The sequence below is a fragment of the Podarcis filfolensis genome (assembly GCF_964270895.1).
Source record: "Podarcis filfolensis genome assembly, chromosome: 16".
NCBI classification, from domain to species: domain Eukaryota; kingdom Metazoa; phylum Chordata; class Lepidosauria; order Squamata; family Lacertidae; genus Podarcis; species Podarcis filfolensis.
The window spans coordinates 3,044,769-3,072,619 of NC_139620.1; the positions used below are offsets into that span (position 1 = coordinate 3,044,769).

Here is a 27,851-nt window from a genome sequence, read left to right on the forward strand (position 1 = left end):
GATAGGGATGGAATGAAAATTAAGGGGTGGGGGAATGTAGGCCTATAAAAATCACGCATGCTGAGGAGAAGAAAAACAGGAGAGGGTGAATAAAGCTTTTGTCTCTTCGACTAGAATTACAGGCCCCCTGACACACACAAATAACACACAAAGAAGAATCCTATCTGTGGAACTCCCTGCGGCAAGGTCCACTAACTTACATTTGAAAAAACAAAAAGGGGAAAGAGGGATTAATCAAAACCGCAAAAATCTGTTGCTGCCTATTAATGTGAGAGTAAAATGGAACTTCCAGGTCCAGAGGCAGCCTACCCCCAAATACTGGGAGGAAAGAGCAGCGGCGGGATATTCCCATCATGCTCTGCTTACAGGTTGTGTGAGAGACATCTGACTGGCTACTGCAAGAAGCATGGTGCGCTGGAATAGCTTAAATTCTTATTTTAGACTTGGGGTGGGAGCTCTGTGGACATCTGGGCTCCAGGTCCCATCAGCTGGGATGGCAAGAACACAAGAGGTGGCGGCAGGATCAGGCCAAAGGCCCGTCTAAGTCCCGTATCCTCCTCTCACAGCAGCCAACCAACCAGAGGGAAACCAGTGAGCAGGATTTACGGAGGCAGGGCAGGGGAGCAAACTTCCAAAGCAGCTCTCAGGATCTGAGCCAAAATAATAAGAATAAATCCCGCATCTCTTTGGCTCAAGCACACACCTTTCCGATCAGAAGGAACAGCGGCGGCGGAAGATCTGACACGGAGGAGGCCGTTGCTTTTCTGCAAACGCAGCCGACGTGGCCACGGACTCGGCCCCAGCAGGGCTTGGAACACGGCAAGCAACCCAGGCAGAACGCGGCTGCCAGTTTCCGTCCAACAATCGCTGGGCAGGCGCCAGCTCTGTATCAGCGGAGGGAGGAGGAGGAGGTGAGTCAGGTGCCCGTCCGAGGCTGGCATTCACTCCCTGGGCCCAGCAAACGGAGAGGGGAAGGGGGGCTGCCAGGAACCTCCACCCTCCCATGTACCTGGTCAAGTGACCACCGTGGTTTCAGAATCGCTGGGAAAGTGAGAGCCGCGGGAATGTGAAGCCTCTCTGACCCTCCCCGGCTACAGACTCATGACTTCAACTCCGCATGATTTACTTGTTTTTAATGAGAGTCCACTGGCTTTTTAGGAAACTAGCGATCTGCTTTATGCCCAGGCAGGAGCATTTCCCAGGCTTAACGGCTAACAGTTGAGGTTGAATCCTGACAAGACAGAAGTAGTGTTTTTGGGGGACAGGGGAGAGGCTGGTGTGGGGGACTCCCTGGTCCTGAATGGGGTAACTGTGCCCCTGAAGGACCAGGTGTGCAGCCTGGGAGTCATTTTGGACTCACAGCTGTCCATGGAGGCGCAGGTCAGTTCTGTGTCCAGGGCGGCTGTCTACCAGCTCCATCTGGTACGCAGGATGAGACCCTCCCTGCCCACATACTGTCTGGCCAGAGTGGTGCATGCTCTAGTTATCTCCCGTTTGGACTACTGCAATGCGCTCTACGTGGGGCTTCCTTTGAAGGTGACCCGGAAACTGCAATTAATCCAGAATGCGGCAGCTAGACTGGGGACTGGGAGCAGCCGCCGGGACCACATAACACTGGTCCTGAGAGACCTGCATTGGCTCCCAGTACGTTTCCGAGCACAATTCAAAGTGTTGGTGCTGACCTTTCAAGCCTAAACGGCCTCGGCCCAGTATACCTGAAGGAGCATCTCCACCCCCATCGTTCTGTCCAGACACTGAGGTCCAGCTCCGAGGGCCTTCTGGTGGTTCCCTCACTGCGAGAAGCCAAGTTACAGGGAACCAGACAGGGCCTTCTCGGTGGTGGCACCCGCCCTGTGGAACCTCCTCCCTTTAAATGTGAAGGAAATAAGCAGCTATCTTATCTTTAAAAGACATCTGAAGGCAGCCCTGTTTAGGGAAGTTTTTAATATTTAATGCTGTACTGTTTTTAACATTTGATTGGGAGCCGCCCAGAGTGGCTGGGGAAACTCAGCCAGATGGGCGGGGTATAAATAATTATAAATTATTATTATAATTATAATTATTAGCTTGCGATAGACTGAACCTGGGACTTTCTGCACGCAAAGCAGATGTTCCACCACAGGGCTACGGCCCTTCTCAGGCAGGAATAAAGCGAGACTCCAGTCCTCATGGTTACGGACAAAAATGGCTGGTTTAAACAGGGGCACAGAAAGCGGCCTTACAAGCAGTCAGGCCATTGCTCCATCAAGCTCAGCACTGCTTGCTCTGACTGGCAGCGGCCCTCCAGGCTTTGGCAGGTGCTTTTGGAAGCCTCACCTGGGTATCGAACCTGGAGGTCTGCCGCTGAACTGTTGTCCTTCCACTAAACAGACTCAAGATCCTAGTCCTCATGGTTCTGACTTAAACCAGAACATAGAAAGCTGGCTTATCAGACTATCACCGTATCTAGTTCAGTATTGTCCGCACAGACTGGCAGCAGCTCTCCAGGGTTTCGGCCAGGGGACATTCCCAGCCCTTCCTGCAGGTGCCACTGGGGATGCAATCTGCAACTTCCGCACGCAAAGGAGGTGCTCTAACCACTAGGCAATGACCCTTTCCTAAATCTGCACAAAGCCAGGAGTACATATTCAGGATTTCCTCCCGGCGATCCCAAGCATGCAGATTTTCAAAAAGAGCGTAAGAAAATCCTCCTGCGATTGGGGCCAATCACCCCCTCATCTCGCTTTCTATCTGGTTTGTTTGTTGTTGATTTTGTACAGTAAACTGAAAACCAAGATGGATAATTGCTAGAGATGCTCCATACTTTTTGGGGGGACGACTCCTATTTCCAAAATTAGGAGACCATGTGCCAACGGAGCCTAAGATATTCCTGCTTGGATATTTAAACAGAGAGATCAAGAGGTGGAAACCAATTTGATTACTGCACCAAAAATAATAAGTTGCAAAAATCACCTCTGATTACTTATGAGTGCACTTAATCTGGAGCACAGCGAAAATGGTCTAACTTATCGCAGGAGACTCCTGTACAAGCAAACCAACCAACCACATTTATGAAAAAATAGGTGTTGGCTCAGCCAAGTATAATGACGTGTGATGTTCTCAGTTTTTTGTAAAGTATTTTTTGTTGGAAATTTAGTCACTGTATTGCAGAAGTACTGCAAACTTTAAAAATATCAATGATTTTGTAAATTAAAAACAAGTTCACAAACTACAATTTCCATTGAAATACGCCCCCCACACACAATCAAAGCACAGAATAGGAAACATATTAAGGGCTCCAATGCAATACATACAGTGGTACCTCTGGTTAAGTACTTAATTCGTTCCGGAGGTCTGTACTTAACCTGAAACTGTTCTTAACCTGAAGCACCACTTTAGCTAATGGGGCCTCCTGCTACCGCCGCAGGACAATTTCTGTTCTCATTCTGAAGCAAAGTTCTTAACCTGAAGCACTATTTCTGGGTTAGCGGAGTCTGTAACCTGAAGCGTATGTAACCCGAGGTACCACTGTATTTCAACCTAGTGTTAAGCCCAAACCGAATACAGTGGACATACAACGGCGTCAATCACACAAGCGTGTCACCGTTTTCTATCAGTTTCCCAGCAAGGGGAAAATAAAAAAGCAGATCCAAACTTCTCTGGAAGTCCACCTCCCTGAATCGAACAACCATAAAATTCTGGTGCCCAAAGGGACCTCAAAATGCCATCTAGTCCAGCCCCTTGCAAATGCCAGGGATTTCCTGCAAAGACAGCGAAGCCTAGTGAAATCTTTGCACATGCCATGGCAGATATGTGCGCATGGGGGAGGAAATCGCAGCGCGTCGGCTGCCACCAGAAATTCCCCGGAGCTCAGAGCCTAGGAAACCAGCCCCCTCCTGGGGAAGAAATATATACAGATGCCTGACCAATCCCATAATCTACAGCTCATTATTTCAATCCTCTCTAGATCATTAGCGCAACAAGATTTGTGCAGAGGAGCATAACCTCTCCAGCAGAGTTCACGTTACGCAGAGTACGGTTCTCCGATGCGATGCAATAGATGGGAAAAAACACACCCCATTTTTCTCGGGTGGGAAGGGGAAAATTTGCTGGGAGGGTGGGATGTTGAGTGGGAAAGGCTTAAAAATTCCCTCTTCCCAACACCAGCCTGCAGCCTTAGTGGGACTGTGCTGTAGAAGCATATTGGAAAATCAGTGGTTTTCAATGAATATCTTAAAAACTACATGGACAAGACAAATCTCCTGAGAGATATAGAATGAATCTAGAAAATAGAGGAATATATAGTAAAATTCGTAGAGAGAAAAAAAGTGGAAACCTAAATAATAAAAATGTGTATAGACCACCAAAATGTAAAATAGCACAATGAGAATAGTTGGAAGTCAAACACTTGGGTGTATTCACATTGGGTATGTATATAGGTAAAGTATGTATTGTATGTACAGTGGTACCTCTGGTTGTGAACGGGATCTGTTCCGGAGCCCCGTTCGCAACGTGAGCAGAACACAACCCGTGTCTGCACATGCGTGGGTCACGATTCGCTGCTTCTGTGCATGTGTGTGACGTCATTTCGAGCACCTGCGCATTCACGAACAGCAAAACCCGGAAGTAACCCTTTCCAGTACTTCCGGGTTGCCGTGGGACGCAACCTGAAAAGATTTAACCTGAAGAAAATGTAACAAGAGGTATGACTGTATTGGATGTAATGTACTGTATTGTCTATTCTTAAGCTTAATAATTTCCCAGTAGTGATGTATGGAAGTGAGAGCTGGACCATAAAGAAGGCTGATCGCCGAAGAATGGATGCTTTCGAATTCTGGTGCTGGAGGAGACTCTTGAGAGTCCCATGGACTGCAAGAAGATCAAACCTCTCCATTCTGAAGGAAATCAGCCCTGAGTGCTCACTGGAAGGACAGATCCTGAAGCTGAGGCTCCAATACTTTGGCCACCTCATGAGAAGAGAAGACTCCCTGGAAAAGACCCTGATGTTGGGAAAGATGGAGGGCACAAGGAGAAGGGGACGACGAAGGACGAGATGGTGGGACAGTGTTCTCGAAGCTAGCATGAGTTTGACCAAACTGCGGGAGGCAGTGGAAGACAGGAGGGCCTGGCGTGCTCTGGTCCAGGGGGTCGCGAAGAGGCAGACACGACTAAACGACAACAAACAAGCTTAATAAAATATTACATTTTTCTTTTTTAAAAAGGAAAATCAGTCGTAAGGATTTAAGACGAGAGGCTTGCAGATTCAGACTACGAAAGAAAAGAGGGAGCAGTCGTCTTCAAACATCTGTAAATGGAGTAAGCTTGTTTTCCCAGATGGCAGGGATGGGAACTAACGGTTCTAAATGGCAAGAAATGAGATTTTGAATTAAAACCAAGAACTTGAGCTGTTGAGACAGCGGAACGAACTCCCTGGGAAGCTTGTGGACTCTCCTTCCTTGGAGGTTTTTAAGCAGAGGTTGGATGGCCATCTGTAAGGGATGCTTTAGTTGAGATTTCTGGGGTTGGACTAGATGACCCCTGGGGTCCCTTCCAGCTCCACAAGTCTATGATTCTACAAAAAGGTGTGTCTAGTCCAGCTCCCCACAGAGGCCATTCAGGAAACCATGAGCAGGGCAGGAAGACAACGTACAGCCCTCTTCTGACTCCCTGCAACCTGGTGTTCTGAGGTATGCTGCTACTGAACATGGAGGCTCCACTGAGCCATCACTACTAAAAGCCGCTGGGCCCACGGGACACACACACTAAACACAACACAATTATTTCTTATGACAAAGCTAACTGTTACTGTTAGAGATCCTCTAACAGAGGGGAGACTCAGCCAGATCAGTGGGGTATAAATAATAAATTATTATTATATATTATTATCTGATGGGGCACTTAATACAGTCGCCCACAGGCCCCTAAGATTTGAGCAACCTTTACTAAGGGCTGAGCCTTTATTTTACTGCATTTATATCCCGCCCGTTCCCAACTAAGAGCACATATTGGTATAGGAATGTATTAGATAAAATGTAAAGAAATATACAATAATAAGAGTACATTCATTTATAAAAAAAGGAATATACAACGGGATAGACAGGAAGTCTAGTGTGCTGGTATGTATATGATTTGGGGGGGGGTTGTTTTTGTTTTTTCTCTTTGTTCTTTTTTTTGTTTCATTTTCTTTCTAGGTATATAAAATGTGTATATAATTTTTGTATACGTGTTGGAAATTATATTATAGCAAGTCCTGTAATGGAATATGACAACGTTTACGGATGTAATATAAGGATGTTAACAAATAAATAAAATGCAAATTCAGAAATAAAATAAAATCCCGCCTGTTCTCCCCCCCCCACCTCAAAAGCAATTCAAGGCAGCACACCCTCCTCCGTTTAATCTTCACAACAACCCTGCGAGGCAAGTTAGGCTGAGATATAAGCAGCGGCCCAAAGTGATGTTGCCAAGTAGGATTCGAACCTTGGTCTCCTCCTGGGTCTAAGTCCGGCACTCTTAACAACTACCGCACACCAGCTCTCTCCACAGGCTCTGCCCTGTGGAACTCCCTGCCACAGGTCCGGCAACCATCGTTCCAGCCTTCCCCAAACTCTATTATTCAGACGGGCTTTTGCAGCGTGTGTGTTTTTTCGTTTGCTGGTTTTTAGGCTGGCAGGTGCTTAGAGAGGGCTGGTTCAGGGAGCAACCTGAAACCGCCACACCTTGGGCTTGCATCATCGATCCGTCCTTGCAGGTGCAGCAAGAGGAATGGAATTCCAGAGGCATGAGAGCAGCCCTTCACCTGTTGCGCAAGGACTCGCCGTCCCGGGTAAATAGCAGCGATCGGGACGGCAGGGACGTCCTTGCCACGCAGGGAGGAGAAGGGCCTGCAGTCGCTCTCGCTTTTTCCAGGCACAGGATCTGAAGACTGTGGGAAGATTCAGGGCAGAGAGGGGAAAGTACTTCGGCACAGAGCACGTAGTTAAGCTGCAGAACTCCCTTCCACAAGGGGCAGCAGTGGCCATTTCCCAGCAGAAGAGTTTAGGAAAGGAGAAAGGGACCTCAGACCTCTCTAACTCGACCCAGGCAACAACACAACTGCCATCCTCAGGCCATGCTCCTCCGCAGGTTCCTCAGGTGATTTTACCTGGCTGGAACCTGTCCCTTGAACTAGGAGACCGCCTAGCGCAGGGGTAGGCAACCTAAGGCCCGGGGGCCAGATGCGGCCCAATCGCCTTCTAAATCTGGCCCATTGACGGTCCGGGAATCAGCGTGTTTTTACATGAGTGGAATGTGTGCATTTATTTAAAATGCATCTCTGGGTTATTTGTGGGGCATAGGAATTTGTTCATTTTTTTCTTCTTCAAAATATAGTCTGGCCCCCCACGTGATCTGAGGGACGGTGGACCAGCCCACGGCTGAAAAAGATGGCTGACCGCTGGCCTAGTGCTTGCCCAAGATGGGGATGGGGACAAGTTCACATCATACCATTGTCAGGGGAAAAATAATGTTGTCCAGGGTTGTAAAGACTGCGGAGAGAATAACTGGGTGCTCTCCTCCCACCTTGGATCAAATCTACGCTTCCAGATGCCATAAGAAAGCTGCAGAGATAGCGCAGGATAGTGCGCACCCCAGAAATGATCTCTTTCAGCTTCTGCCTTCTGGAAGAAGGTACAGGGTTATAAAGGCCAGGACTAGCCGCCTGAGAAACACTTTCTATCCAAATGCGATTTTGGTTTTAAACACAGTGTAAGGTAGTCTCTGGGGATCACTGCAGATGGTGACAGCAGCCACGAAATTAAAAGACGCCTGCTTCTTGGGAGAAAAGCAATGACAAACCTAGACAGCATCTTAAAAAGCAGAGACATCACCTTGCCAACAAAGGTCCGCATAGTTAAAGCTCTGGTTTTCCCAGTAGTGATGTATGGAAGTGAGAGCTGGACCATAAAGAAGGCTGATCGCCAAAGAATTGATGCTTTTGAATTCTGGTGCTGGAGGAGACTCTTGAGAGTCCCATGGACTGCAAGAAGATCCAACCGATCCATTCTGAAGGAAATCAGCCCTGAGTGCTCACTGGAAGGACAGATCCTGAAGCTGAGGCTCCAAGACTTTGGCCACCTCATGACAAGAGAAGACTCCCTGGAAAAGACCCTGATGTTGGGGAAGATGGAGGGCGCAAGGAGAAGGGGACGGCAGAGGACGAGATGGTGGGAAAGTGTTCTCGAAGGGACCAGCATGAGTTTGACCAAACTGCGGGAGGCAGTGGAAGACAGGAGTGCCTTTAAATGTGCATAGGGTATGCTTTCGATGTCTGGTACAGACCTGCCATGGATCCCCAGCGGCTCACTGAACTCAGATATTTTGGGGGGGAATCCCAAACCAGGAGTTAAGAGCCCCACCTTACATGGCCACCCAAAATGCAGCCCTTCAGCCTGAAAACAGTTCCCCGCCTTGGTTTAGGAGGATGTGCTGGGCGTGCATTTCAGGTTTTATCCTTCCGCAGGCAAGGAAAGCAAAAAAAGAACAAAACCCCGAGCGTCGTTAATCATAAGCCACGCTCCCCAAAGAGAAACAAACAATGCATAGAAATTGCTTCCTGCTTTTTCGGATGCCCCTGAAGCGTTCATCAGAGTGTGCGCCATCAAAGCATTAAAAAAATCACTCCTTCCCCGCCCACTCCAAAATATCCCAGCCGACAATTAAGAGCGTCTTGCAAAGGTGAGACTTTCAATGGGGGAAAGGAGGTGAGCTTTGACCCCCGGGAAAAGGGCATTCTAAACCCCAGCTTCCTGGTCTGGGACCAGCTGTCAACATGGCCAAAAACCAGCGCCTACACCCCTTCGAAAGCCATTCAGGTTGGTGGAGGGAGTAGCTTTCTCATCACAACAACCTTGCGGGGTAGGCTGAAGCTATTTAATTTCAAATTTGTGGCTGGGGGAGGTTTCTGGGCGAAAATGGAAGAGTGGGAAATTCTGTAGTTAAGTTTCAGTATTATTAAATTTATTTAAAGCCTCTTTCTGTAAAAAAAAAAAAAGACTCAGGGCTCCTTGCAACAGATGAGGCTATGCAAATATTAAAATAAAAAAAGTATAATATAATGTAACCACCAACAATTCTTTTTAAAAAAGCCACCCACCATTTTGTGGTCACACACTGTTCCAACCTGGAGACACGAACAGCAGCCAAGTTGTGTTTTTTTAACCACATACAGAGGACTTTTTAAAATACTTTCTTCCAACAGAAACCTGAACCTGGTGGGGACAGGAGCAAAAAACCAGCCTAACAGGTTGGAGTGGGATAAGGGAAAGGGGGTGAAATTAGTTTGGGAAGAAAATAAAAGTCAGTTTCTTTGCCAAAACATTGGACTGTGAAGCCAGTATAAAAGGGGTTTTTCTTCCCACCAGGATCTCGAGAACTTGGCAGCCAATCCTGAGGTTGCGATCCTAGGCTTACCTGGGAGCAAGTCCCATTGAACTCAGTGGGGCTTGCTTCCGAGTAGATATGGATAGGATTGCATTGTCAGGGGATGAACAACATTACAAATCTGGCTGTGATTATGACAGAACCGACAAAATGTGCTATCTGGAAAGGGAGGTGTGTTCTGAATATTTTCCTCAGGTGTACACACACTTACACGATGATGCAGCCAAACCCCACGCAAGAGGTTTTATATCAAGGAAAGTAGCAGGAAAATCTAGCAACCGTGAGCGAACTTTACATTTTATTTTATTTTTAGGGCAGTAATCCCCAACACCTTCCCCAGAGGTGAAATAAGGACAGCGTTTTTATTATCAGAGACAGGGATATGCCAGTCCCTGGGTGCCACTGCCTTCCGATCTGTGAAATGGGTATATTTTAAACCAGGGGTGTTTGCGGAGGTGGACTTTTGCGACAGGAACAAGGTTTCTCAAATGACGCATCTGTGACAAGGTCAACGCAAAGACCAGCAGGTGACCTCAATTCGATCACCTCTCCGTTTCTTGACAGGTGGCTAAACTTTTCAGCTGGCGACACCCTGAAAGTATGACATTCGGACACCGCCCTTAACCAGAAGTACCAGACCCGTCACTCAAGGTTGCAGGCGAACAGTGGAATTATTCAGATTTTCGACAACTCACAAAGGGCTCAGGTTATCATCGCCTGCCGTGGAAACTGCCACTTGAGAGTTGGAACATTAAAATTTTAAAGGCATCGCATTACAGAAGGGAGGTGCAGGGTTCAGCTCATGCCAACGTTCAAGACTGACACCGAAGAGATTAACAAAATAAACTCACCAAGATAGATGCATGCAGGGGGTCTTGTCTTTAGCAAGCGATTTTGGAGACGCACCCCCCAGGAGGGATGTAATCTCACATAATGATCAGACATATTCTCTACGATGCGTACAGAAAAAAAAACATAGATGCTACATACAGGGATGCAGGTAGCAGCTGCCTTCTACGGAGTCAGAAAACAGGTCCACCTAGGTCAGTATTGCCTACACGGACTGGCAGCAGCTCTCCAGGGTTTCAGGCAGGAAATCTTTTCCAGCCCTTCGTGGGTATGCCAGGGATTGGACTATCTGCCAATCTATGTGTGCCCAGACACTGAGGTCTAGCTCCGAGAGCCTTCTGGTGGCTCCCTCATTGCAAGAAGTGAGATCACAGGGAACCAGGCAGAGGGCCTTCTCAGTGGTGGCACCCGCCCTGTGGAACACCCTCCCACCAGGTATCAAAGAGAACAATAACTACCAGACTTTTAGAAGACATCTGAAGGCAGCCCTGTTTAGGGAAGCTTTTAATGTTTAATAGACAATTGGATTTTAATATTCTGTTAGAATATTAAATTGGATTTTAATATTCTGTTAGAAGCTGTTAGAAGAGTGGCTGGGGAAACCCAGCCAGATGGGCAGGGTATAAATAATAAATTATTATTTATTATTATTATTATACGTACACCATAGGCATGAGGCACAACATACCAAGCTTTCATTTAAATTATTTAATAATACAGTCATACCTCGGGTTACAGACGCTTCAGGTTGCTTTTTTTGGATTACGGATCACCGAAACCCGGAAGTACTGGAACGGGTTACTTCCGGGTTTCGGTGGTCGCACATGCGCAGAAGCGCTAAATCATGCTTTGCACATGCACAGAAGCATTGAATCGCAACTCGCACGTGCGCAGACACGCCGCTGTGGGTTGCAAACGCTGTGGGTTGCGAATCTGCATCCCGCACGGATCACGTTCACAACCCGAGCGTCCACTGTAATAATATTATTATTATTATTTTAATTTATTATTTATAGCCCGCTCATCTGGCTGGGTTTCCCCAGCCACTCTTGTTAAAAGGAGTGTGTGCCGATTGTATGACTCATACAGGATGCCTAAGGTGGTGGTATAAAGACACTTTGGACCTGCATTCCCCACAGAACAGCCCCATCCCATCTCATCTAGCAAACCAGTGATGTGTCAGGACATTAATATAAAAGATTTCAGCAGGATTTTAGGATTCTGGATCTGGAGGGGGCTGTTTCTTTAACGCCACAGGACCTAGAAACTTGAACTCGCTAGCCACGTTGGTTCGTTTTTATATATTTTTAGAAGCCCTTCCTCTCAGCAGGGCAAGAATTGATATCGATCGCCCTTCGTTTGCCCTCTCGGCCGTTGACCTTTGACAGCAGCTCCTGCTGAAGCCGAAATCTCCAGGGGGCTGGCCCTTGTGGATTTATTTATTTTATTCAAAAAAGAAAAGAAAAAAGGTCAGCGGTTTAGCTAGATCTAAGTCCACCCCCGTCCTCGCTTACTTTATCCAAACAGGATTTGACAATGGGCAAATTCTTTGCAGAAATAGCCAATTAAGCAATGAGGTCTCCCAGATGGATGCGAGAAACCGCAACCCCCAGCAACTTAAAGGCAGCAGCCCCAGACACTGGGATATTGTTCTCCATTCATGGGGAAAACTACAATTTCAGCCTTTACTCTAGTTTCAATCAGGTGATGGAAGGGAGAGAGGAGGACATACACCCTGAAGGTGTAAGAGGAAACCTCAAACTGAATACCTGGAGAGAGAGGATGGTGGTCGAAATTCCTACAAGCACATACAAAAATCGGAGAAAAGACGAATTTTGCAGTCACTTTGGAACGAAGGCTGCAATCCTAACCCTACTTACGTGGAAGGAAGCCTGGCTGAATTCAGGAGGTCTTATGCAGTGCTTTTTGCCTAGAAAGAAAAATTGCCAGTACTCTGTACTCTTGAGCACCCCCAGAAAAAAAGCACCAGACTTATATCAGAAGCTGCGCTTTGGTTCCCGAACTGTTTCAGGAATCGAACAGACTCCCTGAATGGATTAAATTCAGAAACCAAGGTTCCACTGGATAGATTTCACAAAAGCAGCTGTGTTTTTCAATGCAAAGATGTATCGCACCAAGAAGGTCGTTCTAAATTTTAATTGTAAGAAGGGGCAGTGTGACGGGAAAGCAATTGTCAATTTCAATGCAAGTGTGTAGTTCACTTTCTGTGTGTGTGCGCGCGCGCATGTGTGCGTGCGTGCGTGAGAGAGAGAGCTTGACCCTACGCATCCTTACTCAGAAGTAAGCCCCAATAATGTTGACTGTATGTGTGCCTAGGATAGCAGTTTAAGGCTGAAATCTTATTTCACTGTAACTTTCCTAAACTGTTCCAAATCAAAAGCCAGTTAATTTTTTGCAAATTTGGGAGTGGGACAAGGTGGGGGGGGCAGAGATGACCACAACAGGATTTAGCAACAGAGGGGCTTCATGGTGAGGGGGGTTGTTTCTAGTTAGAAAAAGTGGGGGGGGGGGAATAGAGAGAGAAAATGACTCCCATCTATCAGCAATGCAAAGTTTTGCTCTATCAGGCAACCTGAGGCCTGCCATTTGTACCAGAGCCAGTGGTACAAATGGCTAGAGTGTTGGACTATGACCTGGGAGAACAGGGTTCGAATCCCCACGCAGCCACTGGGTGCCCTTGGGCCAGTCACGAATCTCTTAGCCTAACCCACCTCACAGGGTTGTCGTTGAGGATGAAATGGGGAGGACGAGCACCTTGAGTTCCTTGGGAAAATGTGGTGTACATATGAATGTAATAACCATATATAATGTTGTTGGGATTCCAAATCTCCAGCGCAGCCAAATGGCCAGGAATGATAGTTCAGCAACACCTTGAGGGCATCAGGTTCCCTATCCTTTGAGAGAGAGAGAGCAAATCTTTGCATTGCTGATATAGCTGGGGTCACTTCCTTCCTCCACCCCCACCTCAAAGCGACTTATAATAGGATTCCTTCGCATTCCAAAAGGTCACGTAGTCAAAGGCCTCTTTTAATCCCTTCCTCCCGGGGCAAAGGAACACCACCAGCTTTGCCTTTAACTGCAGGGTTGTGTTTTTAAAAAAGAACCCTATGCTGCTTCTTGGATAGGAAGAAAGTTGTTTTATTCGTTTTATGTATCTTGAGCCTTTCCTCCAAGGATCTCCCTGTTTTATCCTCTCAGCAACCCTTCTAGGTAGGTTTGTGCAGACCCAGCGGGTTAAGCTAAGAGGCTGTGCGTGGGCGATTTGAACCCTGATCCCCCAGGTGCGGTGGTAAGGACTGTTGGACTAGGACCTGGGAAGACAGGGTTCAAATCCCCTTATTCAGCTATAAAGCTCGCTGGGGGGCCTTGGGCCAAGTCTCTGCATTTCAGTCTAACCTACCTCACAGGGCTATTGTAAGGATAAAACGGAGATGGAGGGGAGAACTATGTTCATCATCTTTAGATCCCTGGAGAAAAAGCAGGATATAAATGCTGCAACAAATGAATAATAATAATCATAATAACAGAGGAGGGATTTGGAGCTTGCAATCAGGGATTATTACGGAGCCAGGCAGGAAACCTCCCGAGAGAGAGGCAAATTAATGGAAGATAAGTCTAAATAGAGCCTCCATGTTTGGACACAGTATACCTCTGATTGCCATAACTTGGACATCCTGATCTAATCTAGCAAAACTCTCCCGTTCTCAGTAGCCATATAACGCTTGGGAATGGCACCGCCATCTTCCAAGACACACTACCTCTGAAAACTAGATGCTGCAAGTCAGGCAAAGGGGGGGGGGGATTTTGTGGCCCTCTTTCTAGTCACTGTGGAAAGTGGGGTGCTGGATTAATTCATTTTGTTTCAGGCCTCTGAGCTACTGTGGTTTATGCGCATAAATGCATCAGTCTGTTACTCTTCCCTTCCACCCAAAGAGTTCTGTGATGCTCATAGGCTTGCACACATCTCTCTCATCTAGTTCAGGCTTCCTCAAACTCGGCCCTCCAGATGTTTTGAGACTACAATTCCTATCATCCCTGACCACTGGTCCTGCTAGCTAGAGATCATGGGAGTTGTAGGCCAAGGTTGAGGAAGCCTGATCTAGTTTTACAGTACTCATTTTGCGCCTCCTACCTTATAGCAATTGCCAACACCAATGTGACTCTAAAAAGGCTACCCTTTAGTTTACATGCATGGGAACATTATCAGGAGGTTATTTATTGAAGAGCAAGCTTGGAGCAGGAAAAAGAGAGAGACAGGCCTGCCTTCACAATCAAAGCATCCCTTTCAGTAAAACAGTGCAATGACCAGAGAGCTAATAAAAGGAGGATTTTATCCTGAGTTGGTGGTTTTTGGAGCCATCAGTCACCAATGCCATACACATCGCATCAAAATAAACCATCCCCAAAACTGCTCAAAGTTTGAAGCCTTAGCTAACACAAACAGACCCCCTTCCAGGATCAAAGTCCCTTTTTGGCTGAATATACACTACCAGCTTTAAAAAACAGCTAGGTTATTCTTTTTCCTCAATTTGGATCAAAGCTGCAGCAGAATACAGTATTTCAAAAGGAATGACGGGCTAAGATACAGCTTTTGGCTGACATCTTGTGTACACCAACCTTGGTCAAGAGGGCAGCCTCAGAGCAGCTTTCACGCATGAAGTTTGTGGCTCCCAGTGCAGTCCTGATTTACACCAGAGAAAACCCACTAGTGGGTTGCCTCCACAGTATTCTGAAGGAGCACCTAACTTAAAACCACCTCCAGCCCTTCTGGGTTCGTTTATAGTTACGACAGCAGAAAACACCACCTCCTTTCCTGCTATCCTGCACCAACCCATCACACAAACAGAGCTACGTTGACGCAAGATGTGATCAAATAACATGGTGCAAATCCCAAAGAATGTAAAGGAAGACTTTCAATCCCTATTCCCACTTTACGTGGAAGGAAACCAAGCAAGGATTTCAAAGTTCCCAGGCACCAGAACCAGGAATCAACATTTAGGCTCCTGGAATTTCTGCCGGCTCTTGCTAGCCAGCCCCACAAAGAGGCCAGTCCACACCGCTCAGAAAGCAGCATGCCAGCAAAGAATTCCTCCCCAGAGTTATCTCAGTTGGCGTTTTTTAAAGGTGTTCCACTATGGGAAAATATAGCCAGAATGGAAGATAGAGGCAGCCCAGCCCCACCCTGGGGCAGCAATCTTGGAAGGGAAGGGGGGATTTGAGACGAGGGGGAGCAAAATTCCAGGTATGGGGTGTAGCTGTAGGGGGAATTCAGTGTGCACAGGGCAGAAAATCAGGATTACAATTGTGTTTTGTGTGTGTGTGTGTGTGTGTGAGAGAGAGAGAGAAAGTGTCAGGCTGTGACAGATTGTGGGGGCAGGAATAGTGACCATAAACACACTCTGTGTGTGTGTGTACACACACAGGAAGTATTTATCACAAATGGTGTACCACACCCCTAGATGGTGGGAGTATAAAACCAGAAACAGCACCAAGAGGATTGTATTCAATGTTAGTTCCACTCTAGAAATTAACTAACAGTGCCAGATTTGGGGCAACCCGGGTGCTTCCCCTGCACAGGGCGCTGAGCCGAGGGGGCACAAAACAATACAGGAAAAAAGGAATTATTGTGAAAATAATAAATATTTAGAGGCGGGCATCAAATTTGTCCTTGCTTCGGGCACCAGATTACCAAAGTCCACCCCTGTGACTAATGCAAGTCCATGAATTCTAATGGGTCAAATTGGAACTTCGCTGGATGCAACCCAGAAATCCCAGTGATAAAAATCAGTGTTAGGTAGGTACTTAAGTTGGGGAGACGCAGACGGACAGTGTCCCCTGAGGACTGGAGAGGGTGGGCAGGATCAATCCAATTCCCGGATCAATCCAATGCACGTTTGGGTTTTAAAAGGGGGTCTTGGCTCTGAAAAAGTTGAAGAGGAGTACAAACCCCAAACAGAGTGCAGCTGGGCCAAGAAAGAGAGAGAGTGCGTGGATTTCTTTCCAAGGAAACATAGTAATTCTTTAAAAGGCAGCGGGGAGGGGGGACATCAATAGCAGCTGGAGGGCTTATAACAATTAACAATTAATGATTAATAATAATTAATAATCCACAAACTCTCCCGGGACGGAAAGGAGATATAGTAGCTAAGGTGGAGGTCTGAGGAAGGGCAAAAATGAGAAAGCGGGGGTCCAGCACCTTAACCACCCCCTCCCACAAATCAAAGCAGCCGCTGGGCGGAGGGAAAAGAGCGGCCGTCCTCGCTTGGGGACAGTGAACAGGGGAAGGGTAGAAACTAAGGTGGGGGGCGATACCCATAAAAGGAAATGGGGTGGGGCGCACGGCTGGGACCGCTGCTTTCAAAAGGAGGCTGGGAAGGGAAGGAGAGAGCCTTATTCACGAGCAAAAAGGGGGTTTTTCCCCTCTTACTCACCCTCCTGGTTCCTCCTCGGCCGCCCCCACCTGCCCCGCTCGCCTCTCTCACACCTTCTGCGCCTCTGCCCGGGCGGGCGCAACCTGTTACCTGAGCCAGGCGCCGGGGCCACGCCCACGCCGCTCCCCATTGGCTCCGGCGCTCCGGGAGGCCCGGCCCCTTCGCTCGCCCCTCCCTCCCCGGGCGACCACGCCCCTCCTTCTCCCCTTCGCCCCCCCCGCTCTTCTTTCTCCCCTTCCACGAGCCTGGTGGGCGTGGCATAAGCGTCCGCACGTCATCGGGCGGGAATGGAGCGGAGGATAAAAAATGGCCGCCGAGTTTCGGGCGAGGGGGCGGGGCTGGAAGGAGCCCTTAGCAACCGGGCAGTGAGGCTGCCTCGGCCTTAGCAACCAGGCCAGGCCTTGGCCTTTCAGAAGAAAGGGCGTTTTATTTTTTTTAATTTGTTGTTTTCATAGAGCTTTTGTTTTGGCTAAGTGTAGAAAGCATCTTTTTAAAAACTGGAAATAAAGATAGCTGTGTTGTGTGGCCCATTTATATTATACACACAAACACACACACATATATATATATGAATACATACATATGTATACATATATGCATGTATACATATATGTATACATATACATACGTATACAGTATAATACATAAACATGTATATATGTATATATATATAAAGGTAAAGGGACCCCTGACCATTAGGTCCAGTTGTGACCGACTCTGTATATATAATCCATTTTTAAAATGCAGGCCATTTTTTATTTTTAAAAAAGTCAAAATTGTGAGGCTTAATAAAGGTCTTCAGGGTGACACAGGACCCTTTTGTCATTTTGCAACAACACACGGTCAAATTACAGTGGGTGAGGGAGGAGAAAGCACTCTGGACATGCTCCATGGAACTCTTTATTTTTGTTTTGCATATTCCAAGGCTGGATCTTGGCCTCACAAACTGGCTGGGCCGCTGCCTGGGTCAAAACTGAAGCCTTGCCGAATTCCCACAGCTAGGAGATTGACGTGTGGTCAGGATGACCAGCCTGTCAAAAACAGAAGGGTTGGTGGGTGAAGAAGAACCCCGCTCCGTTCCCTCATATGCCCCTTTCCTTGACTCTTGGTGGCTCTCCACGAGGCCAGAACGACATTTTGTCTTAATTAAGCCGGGTTTGACTTGGGGGACGCCAGTTCCTGACCCCCTGTTTGAAAATGGCTGCATCGGCGACTGCAAAAAAAGTTCTCGAGCCGAACTTCTTATGTCCGGGCAAAGAGTATCTCAGGACAACTGGCACTGGCGAGGGAGACTCTTCCCCAAGAGGGATGAGGCCATCGAAGACGAAGCCTTTTCCGCTTGAGATCGATGCATGATCTCTGCAACCCTCTTGCAAACAAACAAACAGCGCTTCAGACATGGCCGTGGCTGACCCCTTTCGGATAGCATGTCGATTTGATTTTGGGTAGTGAGCCCAGAAGTTAAGAAAACATTGCCGTGAGCCACATCTGAGGGCGCCGGGGAGATCAGATTAGATCCTTGATGGGGAAAGCCGAAGTTTAAAGAGACGTCTCCAGCTACGGCCGCCTGGGCAATTCTCCTCTCTAAACTGTAACCAGATTTAAGATTCTTCTTGACACTTCCTGGCTCAACCGGTCATTAATTTCAGGGTTTTTTAAAGATATATACAGTATACAAAAGTGCAATGTTTATTATTCACTGCTCACAGTTCATAATAAACAGCTCAGGGCAGCAAACATATGGTGCCAGTCTAGTTTGGCTTCAAAACAGCCCCGCAAGGGAGGCTAAGCTAAGAGACAGCGATTTGCCCAGGGCTTTTCTCATTCGTTTAATAACAGAGTAGGGATTTGAACGCAGGTCTTTGCAACCCAGGTTTGAGACTCTGTTTGCTATGCCACAGGCTCAGCAGTCTATCATCCTTTCATTATTTGCTGCTAACCTTTTATTCTTGTTTTTCTAGACAAGTTCAAAGCAACTGCAACTGGCTGCACTTCCATTTCAGATTGCTGCAGGCCGCTCCGCTCTGCCTTGCGAAAGGGTTCTGTGTAGCTCGAAAGCTTTCATGCTCCCGAAGTACGAAACAGACCTAAACTGGTCAAGAGATTTAACTTCCACCTCCTTTGTGTCTCCTGTTCCTGTAAAGCCCTCTACTGTGTGCTACCTGGAGTAACAGCAGCACTACGAAGGAAGAGATCCACTGCCTCTCATTCTCTGCTCCAGCCTCCGCGCCAACCAAACCAGCAACACCTAATTTTGCGCTGTTATGTGTCAGGTGCAATTGGAGTAGTCCATTATTCCCGACTGAGGCGCAAGGCACCTTTAGCCACCGTCAGAGGAGAAAACTCCTGTTGCATCTCTGTGAGAGTCACTGTTCTGAGCTCCTGCTCTGCTTCCTTCAAATAAGGAGGTCCGGCTCCGAGGGCCTTCTGGCAGTTCCCTCTCTGTGAGAAGCGAAGTTACAGGGAACCAGGCAGAGGGCCTTCTCGGTGGTGGCGCCCACCCTGCGGAACGCCCTCCCGTCAGATGTCAAGGAAATAAACAACTATCTGATGTTTAGAAGACATCTGAAGGCAGCCCTGTTCAGGGAAGTTTTTAATGTCTGATGTTTAATGTATTTTTAATCTTTGTTGGAAGCCGCCCAGAGTGGCTGGGGAAACCTAGACAGATGGGCGGGATACAAATAATAAATTGTTGTTGTTGTTGTTGTTTGTTGTCTGGTGTTTTAATGTATTTTTAATCTTTTTTTGGAAGCCACCCAGAGTGGCTGGGAAAATCCAGCCAGATGGGCGGAGTATGCATACATGTTATTGTTGTTGTTGTTGTTGTCGTCATCATCAACAACATGCCCACAAATACAGGAGATGCTCTCTTTAACCCTGGGAAGTTCCTACTCTTACTAGCTCTAAAATAAAATATGTGGAAGGTGTGTGTCAAAGTGAAGTTGTGCTTCCAGCTCAGTCCAGAAACTAGTCTGCTGCAGGTAAGCTTGGCAAGAATCACCATGCAACCCTTTGCGGCAAACAGAACAAATGCCGGTCACCATGGTCACTTGCCTGTCAACACAGAGGGGGAAAATAAGAAGATAATGCTCAACAGCAGGGAACATTTGGATCACTCGATTTGGACCCATCACATTCCCTTCAGTTTCTACACCGTTGGTGATGCTGGCACAGCCGCGGAGAAGCTTTGCACAGTCTGGTTTGAGCCTTACCGCTCCTGACAACTGGATGCAGAGCTCACCTCACCGATTCCCCTTCCAGGCGGCAATGCAAAGACGGCACGCCACCTCTCACCTTGGGCTCCTGTCGGGCCTGTCTCCTTCCCTTGCGCTGACCATTTTATCACCTGCCGCCACTGCATTCCCCCGAAGGGCCTCTTCCTCCGCACCAGGCAGCAGCGGAGAATGGCGGAAAAGAACAGCCGGATCGACAGGGCAGAGGTGGGCAAAGAACAGGTATGACTCGGTCTGGACCAGCCTGTGTTTTCACGGTGGTGGAGAAACCTGGTCTGCTTTTCTGCCCTGGGCCTTGCAAACACACAACTCCCCAGGAACCGGACGGCTCGCTGCAGAACGACGCATCCCTCTCCTTTGGCCCTAACTAATTTGCCAGACCCATCGCCGGAGAGAACAAATTAAGAACAAGTGTTTATTGTCTGCCGCAGCGGTAGGGGAGCCTGTTCTCTCTCTCAGGAGCAGCAGTCGGGAAGTTTGAACCCGGCTCCCACGACAGATGATAGTAGGGAATGTGGTTCTTCGATCATCCCAACAGTGGCTGCGCCAGTTGCATTCATATGCTCTGCAGTCATTGGTCCTGCACAGTTTTAAAAGTAAGGCAGGACCAAAAAAAAAAGGGTATACTAAGAAATCTTAGCCGAGACATCACCATCTTAAGCAGTCTGCTGGGAACACTTAAACCTTGGACGCTGTGGACTGCTCCCTCTGTGGAGCCAACTGGCAAGAGTCAAAAGAAAATCCAGGAGCTTAAACATCAATGTCTGATGGGGGGGGGGGGAGTCTTCAGGCCTTCTGTTTGCTTGTACACAAACCAAAGCAAATAGCAGGTCCCTTTCCTAATCAGGTGTCTCAAGAGCTCTGTAGATCAGATCAGATCAGAAGGAAATACCAACACTCTTCTTCCACCCCTGGTGAAACCGAAGTCCAAAACTCCCTCAAGAGTGTGGACTGCGCAGCTTTTACAATCCAGTAGTTCAGCGAGTCCCATGGACTGCAAGAAGATCAAGCCTCTCCATTCTGAAGGAAATCAGCTCTGAGTGCTCACTGGAAGGACAGATCCTGAAGCTGAGGCTCCAAGACTTTGGCCACCTCATGAGAAGAGAAGACTCCCTGGAAAAGACCCTGATGTTGGGAAAGATGGAGGGCACAAGGAGAAGGGGACGACAGAGGACAAGATGGTTGGACAGTGTTCTCGAAGCTACCAGCATGAGTTTGACCAAACTGTGGGAGGCAGTGGAAGACAGGAGTGCCTGGCGTGCTCTGGTCCATGGGGTTACGAAGAGTCGGACATGACTAAACAACTGAACAACAACAACAACAGTTCAGTGAACTGCTGGCTCTTTAAAGACACCTGATAATTGTTGCAGTTGAAAATCCTATTACATACAATACACTTACACGCCAAGAACATGAGAAAAGTCCTGCCGGATCAAGACAAAGGTCCATCTAGAGTTTTTAAAGCAGAGGTTAGATGGCCATCTGTCAGAGATTATTTAGCTGTGATTCCTGCACTGCAGAGGGTTGGACTGGATGACCCTTAGGACAATGCTACGATTCTGTTATCCTTCTCTTGGAGTAGCCAAGTAGATTGAAACCTGCAAACCGGACCTGAGAGCAATAATGTTCTCACCACTTGCAGTTCCCAGCAACTGGTATTCAAAGGAATACTCCCTCTGAAAGTGAAGACAGAACAAAACCATTGTGGAAGCAGGTAAAAGGTAAAGGTAAAGGACAGTTAAGTCCAGTCAAATTCGACTAATGGGTGCGGTGCTGATCTTGCTTCAGGCCGGGGGAGCCGGCGTTTGTCCACAGATAGCTTTTCTGGGTCATGGGGCCAACATGACTAAATCACTTCTGGCGCAACAGGACACCGTGACGAGTGCCAGAGTGCACAGAAATGCCATTTACCTTCCCGCCGCATCGGTATCTATTTATCTACTCACACTGGTGTGCTTTCGAACTGCTAGGTTGGCAGAAGCTGGACTGCCGACCTTCCAATTGGCAAGCTCAGTGGTTTAGACCACAGCACCGTTGCAAGTGCAATTCATTTAATTTACAAACTATGTGAATCGCCGGAGTGTGGAATGTTAATCTCTTCTTTGGATATGCCACGCTGTTCAACTGGCTTTTTAAAAAAGTTGTTGTTAAATTTTTTCTTGTGCTGCAAAACAAACAAATAAACAAGGAACAGAAAATATAGCACCTGCACTTTTAAGGTCAAAACCATCCTGTATTGACAACCTCCCCCTGCAGCAATTAGACGTCAGCGAACTTTTCCCCCTTCAGGCTGTGGGAATCTTGTACCAAACCACACCAGTTTGGAACGACGATCCTGGAGGGTAAAGGATGGAAGCCAGCCAGCTCCCATTCTTCTGCAGCCCCACAAGCGATTTGCTGCAGCGCATCGTTCCAGAAACCTTGTCACCCAAATTATGCTCTGCGCTGGGTAATCAGCAGCTCGTTAACCTTAATCATATCACCGCACTGTCACTTTCTTTTCTGCCTGTGTAAGACGGCCGGGGGGGGGTGCGCGGGGGGGGACGGAAATGGACCAACCACGAATGTTTGGCGCCATCACTCATGAGAACGCCTCCATGCGACACTGCCAGCTTTTTCTAGGGATGGCGAAGGCCAATCCTTTAATTGGAAGCAGGGAAAGTTCAACGGGAGAGACACCGAAGGGGGGCAGGCATCAGCTGTGCATAACAGCAAAAGAAGAACAACACTGCATTATGCTTTCCCCACATCTCTGTGCAGTGACGGCATTTTGAAGGGTCCGCTGCAATCTTTTTTCCTGCGCAGAGGGGCATTTGAAGAGCCCTGTGGGATCAGGCGCAAAGGAGCGTCTCCACCCCCATCTTTCTGCCTGGACGCTGAGGTCCAGTGCCGAAGTCCTTCTGGCGGTTCCCTCCCTGCGAGAAGCCAAGTTACAGGGAAGCAGGCAGAGGGCCTTCTTGGTGGTGGCGCCCGCCCTGTGGAACGCCCTCCCACCAGATGTCAAAGAGAACAACTACCACCAGACTTTTAGAAGACATCTGAAGGCAGCCCTGTTTAGGGAAGCTTTTAATGTTTGATGCATTACTGTATTTTAATATTTTGTTGGAAGCCGCCCAGAGTGGCTGGGGGGGCCCAGCCAGATAGGTGGGGTATAAATAATAAATAAATTTATTATTATTATTATTCCGGGTCATGTGGCCAGCAGGACTAAGCAGCTGAAGCGGTACCCATTTATCTACTTGCACTTTGACGTGCTTTCGAACTGCTAGGTTGGCAGGAGCAGGGACCGAGCAATGGGAGCTCACCCCGTCGCGGGGATTCGAACCGCCGACCTTCTGATCGGCAAGTCCTAGGCTCAGTGGTTTAACCCACAGCGCCACCCGCATCCCTTCTAGGGAGGGAGGAGCAATACTCAAATGTGTGACATCACATTTGCAAGCTGGCGCCTCTGGTCCTAACTGTCTCCCTTTGAAAAAGTTCACCGCATGCCCCTGGGTGCCCCTGTGGGAAGCCCACTCGCAAGAGCTGAGAGCATCAGCAACTCTCCCCTTCTGCGGTTTCCAGCGTGTCATGTTCAGAGGCACCCTGCTTCCAACAGTGGAGAGTCCTCTGCTGTTGTAAACAAAATAATCTGCCCTTTTTCCTTTATGGGGTATCCAAGAGCCCATATAGAGTCCTTACGTAGGTTCCCTATTGGTAGGAGAAAAGAACAGAGGCCAAGCAGAGAATACTGAGAAGCAAAGCAGCTAGTAAGCCTGATCTTTGTTGATCTGTTGCAACAGGGTGCTCCCCTCACACGCAGGAAAGGAGGAAGACCCAGAACCAAGGTGTGCCTGCCCTTATATATAGACATTTTAAATTCCCTGCCCTGGAGCTCAAGACCACCCCTCCATACATCATACATACATCACAGAAGGGGTGTAACCCAAGACCACCACCCCCACTTACCTACATCACAGAAAAGGCGGTCTACAGCAGAAATCTGAGTGCATTGTTTACCTCCTGTCTGGCAGGTTACCTGTTAATGCTCACTTGATTGGATACCCTGGGGAGCCTGGCCAGTCTTTTGTAATGATAAATACTTAGTTCCTGAACCAGGTCACGGGCTCACCCTATTCAAACACTTAAGACAGGATTTGTGAAGGAAAAGACAATGGGGAGGCTTTTCCATTTTCCTTTGACCTTGCAGAAAAAAACATTTGGTCAGTTTGGGAATCAAAAATGGTTTTAGGTCGGTCTTCCTTGTGCTGATGTATGTACGTGCTTGGTTGGTACATTTATGAACATTTATTATATATCTAAGACTTTAAACTCTTATCACACTGCCTTCTTCCTTACGAGTGCCTCTAAGTTCAGCAGCAAGGAGCAAACAGCCCCAGGGGCGTCACAGGTGGGCAAAAAGTACTGTACTCAAGAGTCGCGTCCTGCTTGCAGGCTGGCCACTGCTAGAAAAGGATGGGGGACTTAGATGGGCCTGATCCAGGATGCTGTTTTCTGTTCTGATGATGGAGGGCTCTTGCCTGTGGAAATCTGATTGGCCCCAGCGAAAATAGGCTGCTGGACCAGGTGGCCTCTGGTCCATAGCTGTCAAGCGTCCCTTATTTGGCGGGAAAGTCCCTTATCCCAGCGCCGTGTCCCGCTGCTCTGCCTTATTGATGATGTCCCTTAGATTTCCCGGGTTTCAAAGGAAGCAGCTCCTCTCCCTCCCTCCCTGCCAGCCGGCCAGGGAAGAGGGAGGCTCCAACTGTGTTGCTTGGCTGCGTTGCTCACCCAATAAGGAGTCTAAGAACGACTGCGGGGTGGAGCTTGCATGTCTCGTGCTGATCAAATCAGCCGCGTTGCCTGGGGACTCGCCTTTGCTCAGCGCTTCCCAGCGGAGAAGTGACGGTGGTTTTCCTTGCTGCATCCCCTTTGCCGGGTTGCTGCGCTGTGGGAACCACCGCTTGAGGCTTCGTTTGGCTGCTGGTTGACTAAAATCCCTTATTTTGGCTGCTGATCCCTTATTTTCGAGGCTGCTGGTCCCTTATTTTCAAATCTGTAAGTTGACAGCTATGCTCTGGTCAGATCCAGCAAAGCTTTCCTGATGCACTTTTGCCAGTTCCCTCCTCCAGGAAAACAGCCTGCTGTTGGAGCCAGCTGCAGAAATCTGTACCTCTTTTTCTCTCTTTGGATGCCTGCCCAGCGACAAGCTGTTTCCAGGCCTTAGCCGAGGTGGTTGGCTTATAGCCATCCAAAAACCTAGTGAGCAAGCAGAATCGGCTCGCTGGTGCCTATTAAAGAAAATATGTAAGTCTTTTGTCTGATTAATAGCTAGGAAGAAAGATGAATTGGTCTCCTTATGGCCGTAAGCATGATATCTGCAATACCGCTGTTGGCCTTTTTAAAAAATAATAATAATAAAGACGGGGGGGTGCAAGGTAGAAGGGGAAGTTAATTATATCCTTTGCCTACCTGTCAATGGGGGAAAGTGAAACAAAATGTTAGATTCAGGTTCCTCCAGTTGCTTCCACAAGGCCCTACCCACTTGCTTGGCCAGGAAGGACAAAGCCACAACTGCAGATAAGGAATGTGTCCTGGCCAACTTTATGGGCGTTGTAAAATGTGAAACGAAAAGCAGGTGGGAAATAGGCGGGGTGAGATAAAATCTTGCTAGCGTGGCTTCCTCCTCGTTCAGTTTACAGGTGTATTATTCAGCTATGGTTATTTATCAGGTGTGAATGCTCCTTAAAACTAGGCCACGTATTAGATGTTGCAGAAAGGACTACAAACAGGAGAAAGGCTCATCTAGTTCATCATGCTGTTCTCACAGTGACCAAATACCCCTGAGATGCTTGGAATTATTATTATTATTATTATTATTATTATTATTATTATTATTATTATTATTTATTTGTACCCCGCCCATCTGGCTGGGTTTCCCCAGCACTCTGGGGGGCTTCCAACAAAGATTAAAAATACATTAAAATGTCACACATTAAAAGCTTCCCTAAACAGGGCTGCCTTCAGATGTCTTCTAAAAGTCTGGTACTTGTTTTTCTCTTTGACATCTGGTGGGAGGGCATTCCACAGGACAGGCGCCACCACCGAGAAGGCCCTCTGCCTGGTTCCCTGTAACTTGGCTTCCCGCAGCGAGGGAACCGCCAGAAGGCCCTCGGCACTGGACCTCAGAGTCTGGGCAGAATGATGGAGGTGGAGACGCTCCTTCAGGTCTACTGGACCGAGGCCATTTAGGGCTTTCAAGGTCAACACCAACACTTTGAATTGTGCTCAGAAACGTACTGGGAGCCAATGTAGGTCTTTCAGGACTGGTGTTATATGGTCTCAGCGGCCGCTCCCAGTCACCAGTCTAGCTGCCGCATTCTGGATTTGTTGTAGTTTCCAGGTCACCTTCAAAGGTAGCTCCACGTAGAGCACATTGCACTAGTCCAAGCGAGAGATAACTAGAGCATGCACCACTCTGGCGAGACAGTCTGCGGGCAGATAGGGTCTCATCCTGCGTACCAGATGGAGCTGGTAAACAGCTGCCCTGGACACAGAATTGACCTGCGCCTCCATGGAGAGCTGTGAGTCCAGAATGACTCCCAGGCTGCGCACCTGGTCCTTCAGGGGCACAGTTACCCCATCCCAGGTAGACTGCCTCTGGGCCTGGGGGTTCCACAAGGACATCACAGAACGCTGCAGCTGGGTCAGGCCAAAGGGATCTAGTATAGGATCCTGTTCTCCCACCCAGATGCCCAAGGGGAATCTTGAAAAGAGAACATGAGCGCAACAGCACTCTGTCACTAACAGTCCCCAGCCAACTGGTATTCAGGGACATCCTCCTGACCCTGGAGTTAATAATAAAGCAACCATTGATTTGCAGCTATTGATAGCCTTATCCTCTGTGAGTTTACTTATCTAATCCCCGTTTTAAAGCCATTTAAAATGCATCTGTAAGCAAATTCCAGACTTTGACTGTGAAACAAGACATCTTTTTTTCTTTTTTAAACTTTTATTTTCAATGCGAAATTACAGCAAAAATTACAAACATTGAATCCAAAATAAAAGCAGTACAAATAAGAAAAAAACACAAGAAGAAAAACAAACAAACAAAAAACAAAAACACACATCTACAAATAAAACCATATCATCATTCTAATCATTACGTACATATACACATATTGACTTCCTTCCTTTGTTCTAAGACCTCAAAGCTTTGCAGGGTTTAAAGAAAGAGAAAAATGGTGCAAAAAGTATAAAGATAGAGGTAATCTACATTAGACACAACAATTTAGAAAGAGTAAACATTTTGAAACAATACATCTTCTTGTCTGTCCTGAATCTCATTTGGAACACCTTGCGGTTCTAGTATTAAGAGATAGAGAAAAGCACTTATTCTGCAACACACACAAAACAATTTATATATTCTAGATTGCACCCAGTGTTAGTCCTCAGAGTAGCAGACCCCATTAAAAACAAAGGGTGTTACTAACGTGGGTCTTTTCATTCCAATAAGCATAACTTAGTTGTATACAATCATCTTTACTAGGAGAAAGTTATTCCTAATTTCTTTATTACAGTAAAGTGCTGTATATTTTGCATATTTGGAATGCTTAAAATTAAATCAAGATGGTTTCATTCCACTCACATTCCAAAAGAGGGATAAGCAGATAGAAGCATCAAGACAATTCACCTCTTATCTTTAAAGGCTAAAAAAGGAAAGGAAGTCTCCCATATCTAGGAGAGATTTGAAGAGACTTCATTTTCAGTGTGTGGGGAGAGAGGGGAGCCCAGCAGAGGCAAAGGAGGAACACATGTTTTGTCCCACATTCGATTTCTGAAAACAGAAATAAAAATATTTTTCTTATTGATGCTCCTGACTTACAAATCTGCTTTCTATTTGACTGAAGGAAGCTGTATTGGTTTTGACAGAGTTAAG

The 27,851-nt window shown here is 47.4% G+C and overlaps 1 protein-coding gene and 1 long non-coding RNA gene across 2 annotated transcripts in view; one reads left to right on the top strand and one right to left on the bottom strand.

The window, feature by feature from the left end:
- The window catches only part of CGN (cingulin), a 68,205-nt gene extending 51,394 nt beyond the window's left edge, over nt 1-16,811 (bottom strand). The window contains exon 1 of the mRNA XM_083590963.1: nt 16,701-16,811. The gene's annotated coding sequence lies outside the window, so the exon portion shown is untranslated. The remainder of the gene's footprint in view (nt 1-16,700) is intronic.
- Nucleotides 8,413-10,263, top strand: LOC310752021. The gene is made up of 2 exons (XR_014542796.1): nt 8,413-8,874; nt 9,964-10,263. It is a non-coding gene; the product is annotated as an uncharacterized lncRNA (long non-coding RNA).
- Nucleotides 16,812-27,851: the final 11,040 nt, after the last annotated feature.